Genomic DNA, 15,000 nt, shown 5'->3' with positions numbered 1-15,000 from the left:
CACACACACACACAATACCATAAGACACACTTATGCTTATTATCACAAATTTAAAGAAAGAAAGAGAGAGAAAAGAAGGCAAGAAAAGTTTACTCTCCTTCTCAACCCCCCCCCCCCCTCTCTCTCCCTCTCTCTCCTTCTCAACCCCCCCCCCTCTCCCTCTCTCTCTCCCTCTCTCCTTCTCACCCCCCCTCTCTCCCTCTCTCCCTCTCTCCTTCTCAACCCCCCCCTCTCTCCCTCTCTCTCCTTCTCAACCCACCCTCTCTCCTTCTCAACCCCCCCTCTCTCCTTCTCAACCCCCCCTCTCTCTCCCTCTCTCCCTCTCTCCTTCTCAACCCCCCCCCCCTCTCTCCCTCTCTCTCCTTCTCAACCCACCCTCTCTCCTTCTCAACCCCCCCTCTCTCTCCCCCTCTCTCCCTCTCTCTGTCATGTCTTTTTGTATTCTCTCTCTCTCTCTCTCTCCTTCGCTCTCTCTCTCCCTTTCCCCTCTCTCCCTCTCACCCACTCTCTCTCTCTCCCCCTCTCTCTCTCTCCCTCTCTTTCTTTCTCTCTCTCTCTCCCTCCCTCTCTCCCTCTCTCTCTCTCCCCCTCTCAAGCAACATCTATCTCTCTCTCTGCCCCCCCTCCTCCCAGGGGTAGACTGGCCATCTGGCATACCGGCCATTTTCCTAGTAGGCCGGCGTACCTTTTGGGCCGATCAAATTAAATTATTATTTGTAATTGTTGTTTTAAAACATGGGCCAAAATCAGCCCAAAGCAAGACCAGTCAGCGGTGGATTGGTTCATTTTTTTATACTGACACTAGACAGGTCCAATAACAACTCGTATTACGCCCCACCCCTCCCATTGGTTAATTTGTTTATACTGACACTACACTGGCCCAATAACAACTCTTATCACGCCCACCCCCTCCCACACTGGCTCAGAGCCAAGATTAGGTGAGCGAGTCAAAATGGATAAATGAAGTGCATGCAGAAGTGGGGGCAGGTAAAGGTGGGATATCAATTGTGCAGGAATGTGCTGTACTGGGTAATATGCTAACGTCTTGCTGCTGATAATTTGCTGTGCTCCACATTCAGAGTGTGGTCTGGGTAATATGCTAACGTCTTGCTGCTGATAATGTGCTGTGCTCCACATTCAGGTAGCCTATGTCAGCAACAGTTTGAACTTCAGTGAGGAGAGGTAAACGCAGAGCAAACGTAGGCTATTCCACGGCAGAGGGACAGTGATCAGGAGGAGAATGTCCAGCGCGGACAACGTAGCTTCATAATTAACGGGTTCACAGAGTGTGGTCTGGGTAATATGCTAACGTCTTGCTGCTGATAATGATGATGACAATAATTGCTGTGGCCACTCCATCAGTCAAATGGCACAGCATATTTACTTTAGCATTGTTTTTATTGCTCCTTAACATGCTCACATTTCCAGCTGAACCCAACACATTAACATGACAGGTTTTTTTTACATACTGTAGCTTTGGGCTAGGACCACCATATCATTGGCTATCATACAACATAATATTGAAATGATTTGACTAAGGGTTCCCCTGGTAAAGATGGATGAAAATGCAAGAGTTCAAGTCATCTTCATGCAGAAGGCAACTGAAAGATATCAATATGAAAATGCAATTCCAGGGAATTACCATTGCATGTAAATGCAAAAAAACTGCTGTGTGTAACATTATATTACTTACAGTATGATTATTCAGATTACATAGTCTTACAGTATTTTTGAAAACCACTTACTTGGTTAGATGTTAGCTTAGAGTATATGACAGTAGAGCAGAATGATACTCAGAATACACTAATGAACACTTACTAATGTAAGCTTCACAGTTGAATCACAGTTGTGTATATTATATATACAGAACTTGATAATGCCAATCATATTATCCTAAGACAGATCTATTTATCAGTGGTAACTCTGAACTGGCAGCAACAGCTAGAGGACTCAGTTAATGGTATTAGGTCAAATTTGATGGTGATATATACACTGAAGAATAAAAGAGTCAGCCCTTCAGATGATCAGTTTTAGACAGAACTTAGGTTAGAATCTTTTTTTTCACACAGCACAGCTCAGGTCTAAAAAGAGAGGTCTAACAGCACAGCTATGTTTCACAGATGTTACAGCACAGGTATGATTGAAGGTATGAATGGTTGACAAATATGATTCACAGGTATACATGTTCCATATAGTTAGTGAGTATAGTCCTCACACAACAATATATTTCTCAGAATGTCTCAGTGTAGATCTCAGATGTGTCTCAGTATGGTTAAATGGTATGTGCAGATATGTTGAGATATGGTCACATGTTTGTAATATGTGTGTAATTTGTAATATGTATGTTAGTAGGTATGTTGCTAGAAACATTGTCAGAGATGTATGGTTGACAGGTGTGCACACAGACAGGCACACACCTAATGTCATACACGGTCATCACCACTGGTCTGGTCTGGAACCTAAAAGACAAAAGAAAACAAGTTTAACAGTTATACCAAAACAAGGAATGTCTGCAATTGTACAATTGTTCAATACAACTAAGGTATTTAAGTGAAGTTGTTACATTACATTAGGCTGACACATTATAACCTAATGACTAACATGGTAAACAGTTTAAGCTTTTTAAACAATTCTCTCAACAATTCTAGGACAATTAAAAAAAAAGGTAGAGTAGGCCTACAATACAATTGTTGCACCATCAAGCTACTGGTAGTTAAATACTAGCCTATAATATTAAATTGCAAACAAAGCAGAATTCTGTGTTTTATTGTTTTCAGTTTTAGTATAGGTGATAGCTAATCATATTTTTTTTTAAATATAAAACGTAAACCGCTTAGAAAACTTTCCAGGCAAAGGGTCTGAACATTGGCTACCTCATGCATTATCACTATACTACCCTACATGCTAACCCATTCGCACAAATAATAGCCTATGTTATGTTTTCTCCATTGTTAACGTGAGATATGTCTCCACAAACGTAGCTTTTGGTGAAGGGAGATGCTGATCACTAATTCATTTCTTTGCGCAACAGCCCATGTTCTGCGTTCACTCCAGTGAGACAAGTGAAATTTGCCAGGCTATTTGCTACGATATTTACCTGCTATGCCTTCTCATTTCATGGACAGTTACAGGAATCCACCTCATTTGTTTATCGTTGCTTCAATCCAACCCACGTTATCTCCAGAGTTTGTAAGTTTGTCATTCAGTTTAAGCCTCTCCTCTAGCTCCTCTACACACTCATTGGAATTTATTAAATTTTGTTACACTTTAGAAGAGAAGACAAACGGGGGCCTCTGCATGGATGTCATTGTAGAGCAGTGCGATGTGCTCAATTAGGCTAGCTCCAGGCTAGCTGAGTAGGCTATGACTGACGCCGCGAATACGGACACGGCCGTTTATTATTATTGATTATCATTATTATTATTAGGAGGCCCCTCATTGGTCGAGGCCCCTGGGCTGAAGCACAGGTAAGTCCCTGCATTAAGGCGCCAGTGCTAACCACCACCAATGTGTAGCACCCACCTGGGTGATGCACGGCAGCCATTATGCGACAGAACGCTCACCACACACCAGCTTGAAGTGGAGAGTGAGGGAGTGAATTAGCCAATTATACAGTGGGGGATGATTAGGGGCCCAGATTGAATGAGCCAGGTTGGAAATTTAGCCAGGACACCGGGGAACCCCCTACTCTTTACGATAAGTGCCATGGGATCTTTAATGACCACAGTGAGTCAGGACCTCGGTTTAACGTCTCATCTGAAGGACGGCATCTCCTACAGTACAGTGTCCCCGTCACTGCACTGGGGCATTGGGATTGATCTTTTTGGCCAGAGGGAAGAGTGCCACCTGCTGGCCTACAGTGAGGTAGGCTACGTTAGGTTCTTCTAGCAGAGTCACCTCTTCACTGTGTACTCCAGCCACCTCAGACCCCCAAAGAGTCAGAGAGAATGAGTTGAGTTTCAAACCTGCGCAAATGAGGCTAATGCTACGTTTACACGTGGCCGACTATTTCACCCTCTATGTTTTCAAAAATAACATTGTGCACACCTGTCAGTTTTCAGAAAAGTTTTCCTTTACACTAACCCGGGTATATGCCTTCAAGAGCATGCCAAACCTGTACGTGGCAGTGTAACGAGAAGCTCAAGCCCATGTTAGCCAATCAGAATCCCGAAAATATCAACAACAGCAACAAATCACTTTCTCTTTAGAACTGACTAAAAATCTCCGCCTCGTCACATAAATCTCTGTTTGTACCTCTTTAGAGGCAAATGAACAAACAGAGTTTTCCCAAAAAAACGATAAGCCCGGAGTTTTTAAAAACTTGTGGGGGGATAAAACCTCCGTTTGCATCTAAATGACAGGGTCAAACGTAGAAAAACATCACCAGTTGCATCGTTTTTCGTTGTCGTCTAAACAGGGCCTAAATTGCCTTTCATCATCGGAGAGAACGAGGATGTGGCCATTCTGGCTGCAAAATTTTGTAACAGCCTGCCATAACCTGAAGGACAGCCAGTGAGGCCACAACCACCAACAATGTTGTATGAATGCTTTTATTATTTTCATTTTATTTGTATGTCTTACTTAATTTATTTACTTGAGTTTTGGCAATAATGTTGATGAAACGTTGCCAATGCCAATAAAGCTTCTTGAATTGAATTGAATTGAGAATGAGTGTGTGAGGGTTAAATCCAAAGTGTAGATGCTGTATGTTATTACACGCTTATCTTAAAGCACTGTGTCCGGCTGTTGCTCATACCTGTGTTCCAAGATTGTAGAAGAAGCAGGCGGGTAGGGAGAGGGCACACAGTCAGGTAAGCAGCAAGGAGATGGATAACAGGCAGGCAAGCAGGTAGCAGGCAGGCAAACAGGTAGCAAGCAGGTAGCAAGCAGGCGAGCAGAGGACAAGCAGGCAGGCAGGGAGGGAGAGAGGTAGGTGGCAGGCAGACAGGCAAGCAGGTGGTACACAGTGGTATTCCAAATTGTATTCCACGAAGGATAGTTCATTCAAAATATAAACTCCAATATAAGTTCCAAAAAACTTCAAATCAAATAGGCTAATAGTTCCAACTTAAAGCGGTAAAAAACTATTTCAATACGGCATCTTCCCTTGTCTAACTGAGACTGCTCACCATGTGGAAGACGCCATCTTTACCTGCACAGGTGACTTAAGACTATGTCAAAATAAAAGTTCCCAGCTGAAGGCCAGCAAATCTCAAGCAAAGTAAGAGTCTAAACCAAAAAGCAAATTCAAACTAAATTTGGCTCCAACATATCCGGCCCCTTATAGCAACTACGTGTGGCTATAACAAAATATACTCAAAAAAAGGGAGCCAATTTATACTTTATATTACCAAAACTAAAAAATTGGCAATTCTAATTTGAATCTAAATGAGTGCAAATATCAGTATATGAATGTAATGCAAAAGGAAGCACGTGCGCATTCCGTGAGTCTCAGCTCAATCTTGGCTATTGGCTTTTACCAGAAGGTAGATCTTGTTGATGGGTCTTAGCAGCTGGTTGGTTTTAGTTTGTAATCTTACAGTACGAACAAGGCCCTTTGAATCCATTATAGCTTCAATGACTCTTGCCATCACCCACGAGCCTCGTGGTGCTGTAGGATCAGCCACTACAACAATGTCTCCCACACGGAAATTTGGCCTGATGCGGGACCATTTAGGTCGTTCTTGCATGAGTGGAACATATTCCTGTATCCAGCGTGTCCAGAACAGATCAGCAATATATTGTATTTGTCGCCACCCGCCTCCTGGCATATAGATCTTCCTTTCTGAATATTCCTGGTGGTAGCACGGGTTGGACTTTAAGCTGCAGTAGATGGTTGGGTGTCAGTGGTTCTAAGTCATTGGGGTCATCTGATACAGTTGTCAAAGGACGGCTGTTTAGGATGGATTCAACCTCGCACATCACTGTGACTAGACCTTCATCATCCAAGGATTGTTGGTTTGTGACAGATGACAAGATCTTCTTGACCATTCGAATTATGCGCTCCCAAATGCCTCCATGGTGGGCACCAGCTGGAGGATTGAACGTCCATTTGACACCTTTCTGCATGAGACTGCGCTCAATTTGGTTCAGATTCCAAGAGGTCAGTGCCTCTCGTAATTCCTTCTCTGCGGAGATCAAATTTGTTCCATTGTCTGATCTTAATTCCCTGACTTGACCTCTTCTGGATATGAAGCGCCTGAATGCATTCACACAGGAGTCTGTATCCATAGTGTGCGCCACTTCCAAATGTACTGCTCTGCTAGTGAGACAAGTAAAGATCACACCATATCGCTTTACCATGCCACGCCCTCTTCTCACCTCTATAGGTCCAAAATAATCCACTCCTACATGTGAGAATGGAGGAAGGTCAGGGGTCAAACGATCAATTGGCAGATCAGCCATCTTTTGCTCACCTGCACATGCATATTTCCGCCTGCAGGGCACGCAACTATTCACAATTTTCCTTGCAAGGGAATTTGCACAAGGAATCCAATATTTTTTCCGTAGGTTTGACAATATGTGATTTCTTCCACTGTGCCCTATCTGCTGGTGGATATGATGTAACAGAAGCTTCGAAATGTGATGTCCCTTAGGCAAGATGGCAGGATGTTTCTGCTCTTCTGGCATAGCCATCTTGCTCAGGCGGCCACCAACCCTTAATATGCCATGGTCGAGTACTGGATCCAGCCGAAAGATGGAACTTTTCCGACCTATGCTCTTTCCATTGTGTAGGCTTGCCATTTCCTGTGGGAATCCTTTACCTTGACAAAACTTCACAATGGCTTCTTCTGCTTCTTCTAGGTCCTGAGCAGAGAGTGACATAGGACCAGCCTTTGAGGTCTTTAAGGACCCTTTCCTTTTCAGGACACGTTGGGTAAGCAAGCTCTTCAGCTTCAGTATCCAGGCAACTGCAGTTCTGAGCTTATTCCAAGTTGAAAAGTAATTCAGTAGCGCACTGGTGGCATCATAGTGACCTGCAGCAATGACATGGACTTCAAGTACTTCTCTCTTCAACTCTGGGTCCTCTGGAGAGAGTATGAGTCCGATTGGTGGATTGGGCCAGTGTTTAGGTAAGTCTGTCAAAAACTTAGGACCGTTGATCCAGATGTTGTTCTTCAGAAATGTCTTCGTATTCAGCCCACGTGATGCATGATCCGCTGGATTCATTTTTCCAGGGATGTGTTTCCACTGGGACGCATCAGACACACCCCTGATTGTGTTAACACGGTTCGCGACAAAGGTGTGGAATCGTCTGCTGTCATTTCTTATGTACTTCAGTACAGTTGTACTGTCTGTCCAAAATACAGATGGTTCCAGTTGCAACTGTAACTCAGTTGTAAGCATCCGGTCTATACGAACTGCTAAAACTGCAGCGGTCAGCTCAAGACGCGGAGTGGTCATTAGTTTCAATGGAGCCACTCTACATTTTCCTATGACAAAGGCTAAGTGCACTTGATCCTGACTATTGACTAACCTTACATAGGTCACTGTGCCATATCCAGCTTCACTTGCGTCACAAAAGTGATGCAATTGTGCACACTCTACTTTTCCAAAATTCTTTGGTTTGAAGCAGCGGGTGATGTTAAAGTCTGTGAGAGTCCCAAGGCCACGCATCCAATGCTTCCAGGATTGTGCATGAATATTAGGAATTTCTTGATCCCAGGTAAGGTTCAGCCTGCACAGTTCCTGCAAGAGGTGTTTTGCTGGAAAGGTTACAGGGGCAAGAAATCCTAGCGGGTCATATATTGAACTGACCATTGACAGAATTCCTCGTCTAGTGCATGGTTGTTCTTTGAGAGACACATGGAACTTAAAGACGTCTTCTTCAGCACACCAATGCACACCAAGAGCTCGTTCCAGAGGTAAGTCTTCAAGGTCTAGGTCTAAGTCTTTCACTCCCTTTGCCTTTTCAAGATCAGGAATGTGAGCCAAGACCGCTCGGCTGTTACTTGACCATTTGGTAAGATTGAAACCTCCCGTTGCACATAGGGTTTTCAATTCTTGATAGAGGTGAATGGCATGGGCCTCTGTATCCACGGACTTCAGCAAGTCATCCACATAAAAGTTATTCAAAACAGTGTTGACTGCTTCAGCTGAGAAATTGCTTTTATGGTCCTCAGCAGCTCTTCTCAATGCGTAACTGGCACAACTAGCTGACGACGTTGCTCCAAAGATGTGAACGGTCATCCTGTGCTCCAAGAGAGGCTGAGAGATGTCGCCATCATTCCACCACAAGAAACGGAGAAAGTCAACATGCTCTGGTGGTATCTTGACCTGATGATACATCTTCTCCACATCTGCCAGGATGACCACATTTTCAAGGCGGAAACGCAGTAAGACTCCAATCAAGGAGTTTGTAAGATTTGGACCCTGCAAAAGTTCACTATTGAGAGATGTTCCTTGATAAGATGCAGAGCAGTCGAAAACCACCCGCAAATGTCCTTTTTTGGGGTGACGTACCCCATGATGGGGTATATACCAGCTTTTACCATTCTGCAATGTCAAATCCTCCCTGGGCACAACTTCAGCATGTCCACATTTTAGAATGGTGTCCATGAACAACTTGTATTCCTCTTGAAAGGTCTTGTTTCTACAAAACTTCCTCTTTAAAGACACTGCCCTTTGCTCTGCCATCAGCCGGTTGTTTGGCATTTTGGGATCCCTTTTAAATGGCAGCGGCAACTGATAGTGTCCATGTTGTAGTTTTGCAGAGGTGTTCATTATTTCCAAGAATCTCAAATCTTCTTGAGACATTTCCACCTTCTCATATGCACCCTCAGGGAAGTCATGATTGAATTGTTGAACCAGAAGCTCACTCACTCTTTCTACAGAAATCCGGTGGCTGTAGACATAAGGTTTGCCTTGCTTGTCGAGACAAGTGTGCTCATCATTGAGAAGACCACTAACAACCCAGCCCAACAGGGTTTTGATAGCAAAGGGCCCATTGCCCTTGCTATTTACCACCTTCCATGGCTCCATAAGTTTGGGCACATTTATTCCAATCAACAAATCAATATCAGCATCAATGCTTGGCAAGAATACATCTTTCAAGTGTTGCCATTTCTCCAAATCCTTTTGCTTAGGGATATGGTCTTTGCTGACTGGGATTTCTTTCTGTGTGTAGACATCTGGCAGTCCAACAAAATCTCCACCATCTAAACTGCCTACTTCTAAGCCTCTGATGACGAAGCTGTCAGTGGGTTTCTCCTGACCCAAAGTACGTAAAAGGATCCTGTGGTGCCTTCCCTTTGCGTTCAGCCGTCTTCGGAGACTCTCCGTGCAAAATGTGGCAGAACTACCTGGATCAAGGAATGCGTAAGTCTTGACAATTTGATTTGAATTACTTAGCTTAACTTGAACAGGCACAATAGCTAATGTACAATGATCATCACTGGATCCAATGCTTGTCTTTTCCAGTGAGACCAATCCACTATTAATGGACTTCTCAGACCCACAGGAGCTCCTTTGGCTGTTTGTGACCCCATCAGGCCTTTGAATGTGCAGAATGCTTGGATGTTTCTTAGTGCACACAGCACAGGTGAGACGTCTTTTACAATCTTTGCTCATATGGCCCTTTACCAAACAGCCAAAACAAATACCTTTCCTCTTCAACAATTCAACACGTTCATTATGAGACTTAGATAGCAACTCTTCACATGCATCTAAGGCGTGTGTTCCATTACAAATTGGACAAAGGATTGAACTAATCGACCTGTCATGAGTAGATAGTTTCTTTAACCCATCTTGCTTGGGAACTTCACTCTTAGGATGTGTAGGTGCATCGGTCACAGTGGTGACAAAGCTACCTTTGCTTTTAAAGGAAAGTTTGGAATCTGATAGAGGTTTTGACTGAAGAACCTTCTTTGTGGAAGATGGCTGTTGTAGGTCACCAAAAAGTGGATCTTCCAAGATTCTAGCTTGCTTCTCAATGAAGTTAACAAGATCAGAGAAAGTCGCCCTTGTTTGCTTATGCTCCAGAATGTCAAAAGCGACTGACCGCCATCTTTCCCTTAACTTAAAAGGAAGCTTTAAAACAAGAAGTCTCAGGTTAGAAGGTAGACTAAGCTCTTCCATATCTTCCAGAGTTTGTGACAAATTACAGCATGCTCGAAGAAAGAGTGCGTAACTGGACAATGCTTTTCCATCTTCAGGCTTAATGTTACTCCAACTCAAAGCTTTCTCCATGTATGCATTAGTTAGCTTTATTTTGTCACCAAAGTTATACTCCAACAATCTTTTAGCCTCTGCATATCCCTCATCTGCACTCATGTATAAACAGCTCCTTACCAGTTCTCTTGGTTGGCCTGAAGTGTACTGCTCCAAGTAATACAAGCGGTCTCGATTACTAATGGCCTTGTTTTCTATTCCATGTATGAATGCCTGCATGAAAGGTCTAAAGTTCAAAGGCTCTCCTTCAAACACAGGTATATCCCTAGTGGGAAGCAATGATAATCTTTGTTGCTGAAGAAGGAGGCTTGCTATGTCGTTTAGGCCACTACTTGTGTTGGCGTGCAATGGCTGCAATGCTGGTGTAGGAGTAGCTGCAGTGGCTGCTGCACCCATGAGGACAGAGGTGGCTGGTGCTGTTGTAGGGGCAGAGACAGCTGCTACTATGGTGGGAGTGGAGGTGGCAGCTGCTATTGGCTGACGAGCGTTTTCTTCTGTCACTGGCAGTTGAAAGGACAGTTGGTTTTGCTCATGGGCGGTAAGTATCTGAAGAGGGGTTTTGGGGACCACATTTATATTTGCATATTCAATAGAAGGCTCTGGATCCAAAGATTCCGTTATGGTTTTTCCTTGTGCTTTCAGATAAGAATTCATGCCGTCCATGGGTGGCTCTGACAGCGAGACAGATTGTGATTTGCTTCCTTCCAGCTGTTTTTCATAACTCTCCAGGACTCTCACCTTTGCATTTGCAGCAGCGATGTCAGTTTCCAGGGCACTCTGTTCTATTGCACTTTGCAGTTGCATCCTTTGCAGTTCAAGAGCGTGCCTTTTCTTAAGTCCAGCAGCACGTTCAAGAAGAGCTGCCTTTTCTGCTTCAGCCTTGGCACGTGCTGATGACACTGAAGATGTGCCAGATTTAGAAGAGTGACCAGATTTCTTTGACAAGTTAGAAATGCTGTCCAAGGGAGTAACAATGGGTAATGGCTGTGAAAGACTGCCTTTCCATGCCTGCACATCATCTAAAAATGATAAGAAGGAGTTCTTTCTTGGTTCGTACCAGTTTGCATGGTCCTGTTTTCTTTCATCACCAGTCAACATATCTTGCACAAACAAATGAGCTTTGTCAAATTCATTCAATGCATCAATAAGACCTTGAAAGCCTTTGTCCACATCAGCAATATTGCCTTTATCCATAAACTCCTTTAATTCATTTTGTTTCCGTGTACAAACACCCAGTTTCCCTCTACGGGTTGCAATGAGCTGACTTAATTTCTTTTCCATCATGGCCATTAAATCAGTGTCCTCCGTAGGAGAATCAGCAGCCTCAGCTTCTACTGGTTTCACCGGAAAAGCTGTATCAGTAACCTCAGTGGCAGAATCAGCAAGCTCAGTTTCAGGGGCTACTGAATGAGACATTTTCAAACAATTTCAGCAATTTGTTTCAAACAAGTTGAATGTGACACAGAACAAGTTTACTATAAGTTCAATGCCTTGCTCCAAAATCCAATAAATCCAAAAGGGTGCAGACAATATACACAGTCCAAACAGGTCCACAGTCCATTCAAACAAACAAATCCCACTTTCAAGTTTGAGTTTCCAGATTTTAAGCACTTAGAAGAGTTTTTTACTATGTGAGGGTTAAATCCAAAGTGTAGATGCTGTATGTTATTACACGCTTATCTTAAAGCACTGTGTCCGGCTGTTGCTCATACCTGTGTTCCAAGATTGTAGAAGAAGCAGGCGGGTAGGGAGAGGGCACACAGTCAGGTAAGCAGCAAGGAGATGGATAACAGGCAGGCAAGCAGGTAGCAGGCAGGCAAACAGGTAGCAAGCAGGTAGCAAGCAGGCGAGCAGAGGACAAGCAGGCAGGCAGGGAGGGAGAGAGGTAGGTGGCAGGCAGACAGGCAAGCAGGTGGTACACAGTGGTATTCCAAATTGTATTCCACGAAGGATAGTTCATTCAAAATATAAACTCCAATATAAGTTCCAAAAAACTTCAAATCAAATAGGCTAATAGTTCCAACTTAAAGCGGTAAAAAACTATTTCAATACGGCATCTTCCCTTGTCTAACTGAGACTGCTCACCATGTGGAAGACGCCATCTTTACCTGCACAGGTGACTTAAGACTATGTCAAAATAAAAGTTCCCAGCTGAAGGCCAGCAAATCTCAAGCAAAGTAAGAGTCTAAACCAAAAAGCAAATTCAAACTAAATTTGGCTCCAACAGAGTGAGTACAGTCTTGTTCACTTGCACAGCTCCACGGCACTTAGTTCAATACACATATTTAAGGGTACTGCCAGCATTGCATAATAGTGAGTGTGCCTGACCGATTGTAGTGGGCCGTTCAGGCCAAAAATGCCCAGGTCAGTCTAGCTCTGCCACCCCCGTCTCCCTCCCTACACCACCCCTCTCTCCTTCTCTCTCTCCCTCTCTCTCTCTCTCTCACTCTTTCTCTCCCTCCCTACACCACCCCTCTCTCCTTCTCTCTCTCTCTCTCTCTCTCTCTACACCACCCCTCTCTCCTTCTCTCTCTCTCTCACTCTTTCTCTCTCTCTCCCTCTCTCCCTACACCACCCCTCTCTCTCCTTCTCTCTCTCTCTCTCTCTCTCTCTACACCACCCCTCTCTCCTTCTCTCTCTCTCTCACTCTTTCTCTCTCTCTCCCTCTCTCCCTACACCACCCCTCTCTCTTCTTCTCTCTCTCTCTCATTCTTTCTCTCTCTCCCCCTCTCTCTCTACACCACCCCTCTCTCTCCTTCTCTCCATCTCATTCTCTCTCTCTCTTTCCCTCTCTCTCTACACCACCCCTCTCTCTCCTTCTCTCCATCTCATTCTCTCTCTCTCTCTCTCTACACCACCCCTCTCTCTCCTTCTCTCTCTCTCCATCTCATTCTCTCTCTCTCTCTCTCTCTCTCTCTCTACACCACCCCTCTCTGCTTCTCTTTTTCTCTCTCTACACACACACCCCTCTCTTTAAATTTTAATTTCAATGGAGCTTTATTGGCATTACTCAATGCAGCAGTGTGGCCAAAGCAAACATATAACAAAACAACACAGATACAATATCTGTTTAAAACGAATAAAAATACAAATAATTAAAACATTAAAAAGAGAGAATAATAAATAAAACTTATAATCGTACAGTATTACTATACATACTATACTGTAGTTATCAGTGTGCTATCATGGGTATTGATTATTGAAAGTAAAGTATGTCACAATGTGGATCACTCACTTCCTCAATTTCTGTATAATGGACGACACGGTACGGAACCCTAGAGGGGTCATTGCAAGATATCCGTTGGTATCCAGGAAACATGCACTCATATGTGTTGGTATATATCCAGGAAACGTGCACTCATATGTGTTGGTATATATCCAGGAAAGATGCACTCATATTTGTTGGTATATATCCAGGAAACATGCACTCATATTTGTTGGTATATATCCAGGAAAGGTACGCTGATTTTACTCAATTGTGTGTTCATTTTACTAAACAGTCTCTGGCCATGCAATCCACATTGTCCATGAAGCTCAGTCGATCGTCTATATGTTTCCCCAGATACTTAAGGCAATTGACAATCTCCACGGTTTGATTGCTTTGAATCAGTGATGGTGGTGGTTCTGCTTGGTTTATGACAAGTTCCTTTGTTTTGCATTAATTAGCAGTGAGCTGGACTTGTAGATAGATAGATACTTTATTGATCCCCAAGGGGAAATTCAAGGTCTCAGTAGCATACAGACATCACACAAAACATTCACTAACAGCAGAAAAAGTAATAAAAGTATATCATATAAAAAAACACAACTAAGCAATAAGGACAGTAGAAGATAAAGAATATACTAAAGCACAAATTATACTAAATAACACTAAATCTAAATCAAGTCTAAAACAGTATCCACATAGTGTGCTTAGGGGTGATTAAGCATGAGGCGCTTGCAATGACTAAGGCAGTGACTGAGCCTGTGATTCTCTGTGCATAGTAAGGTAAGGTGCTCTGTGTGAGTGAGTCATGGTGATGGTGCAAATGAGTAAGTCCAACAGTGCAAGAATAAAGTCTAGAGACCAGCATAAAATAAATATGGACATATAACAAATAACAGAGTAGACAAGGTAATATAAAAAAAAGGTTGGGAAGCATGTGTAACATAGTCAGAGATGCCATGTCATCTGCATATTTGAATAGTTTGAACTTGAATCACTGTATTTAATCATATACTAAACATTGCTATGTTCTGTGTAGAGCCATTTAGTCATATACTAAATGTTGCTATGTTCTGAACGTCTGTATTTGCAGCTTGGATGCCAGTTGCTAGATCTACACAACGTGCTCACACACACACACACACAAACACACACTCTACACAACTTTTGTGCTCTCCCTTTTGTCCTAATTTTCTAATAATTCCAAGTTAGGAATAATTTAGCTGAATTGATGGAAATGTTGGTTCCTGACTGTGCTGAATTTCCTGCGTTCAGTGAGGACGTGTGTTTCGTCTTCTACTACTCCCTCACTGAACTGCAAAACACAGCCTCTCCTCCCTGCATCTCTCCCTCTCTCTCCCTCTCTCTCTCTACTACTCCCTCACTGCACTGCAAACACAGCCTCTCCTCCCTGCATCTCTCCCTCTCTCTCCCTCTCTCTCTCTCCCTCTCTCTCCTCCCTGCACCTCTCTCCTCTCTCTCCCTCTCTCTCTCTCTACTACTCCCTCACTGCACTGCAAACACAACCTCTCCTCCCTGCATCTCTCTCTCTCTCTCTCCCTCTCACTCTCTCTCTCTCCTCTCTCTCCCTCTCTCTCTCTCTACTACTCCCTCACTGCACTGCA

The 15,000-nt window shown here is 43.6% G+C and overlaps 1 long non-coding RNA gene across 1 annotated transcript; it reads right to left on the bottom strand.

Annotated features, from left to right (window-relative positions):
* Window positions 1-2,371: 2,371 nt before the first annotated feature.
* LOC121719122 lies at window positions 2,372-14,468 on the bottom strand. Its single transcript, XR_006034186.1, has 3 exons — window positions 14,455-14,468; window positions 9,446-9,447; window positions 2,372-2,459 (listed from the first exon to the last, which is right to left on the bottom strand). It is a non-coding gene; the product is annotated as an uncharacterized LOC121719122 (long non-coding RNA).
* Window positions 14,469-15,000: the final 532 nt, after the last annotated feature.

The sequence above is a fragment of the Alosa sapidissima genome, chromosome 9 (assembly GCF_018492685.1).
Source record: "Alosa sapidissima isolate fAloSap1 chromosome 9, fAloSap1.pri, whole genome shotgun sequence".
NCBI classification, from domain to species: domain Eukaryota; kingdom Metazoa; phylum Chordata; class Actinopteri; order Clupeiformes; family Clupeidae; genus Alosa; species Alosa sapidissima.
This window is presented reverse-complemented; position numbering and strand designations above follow the sequence as displayed.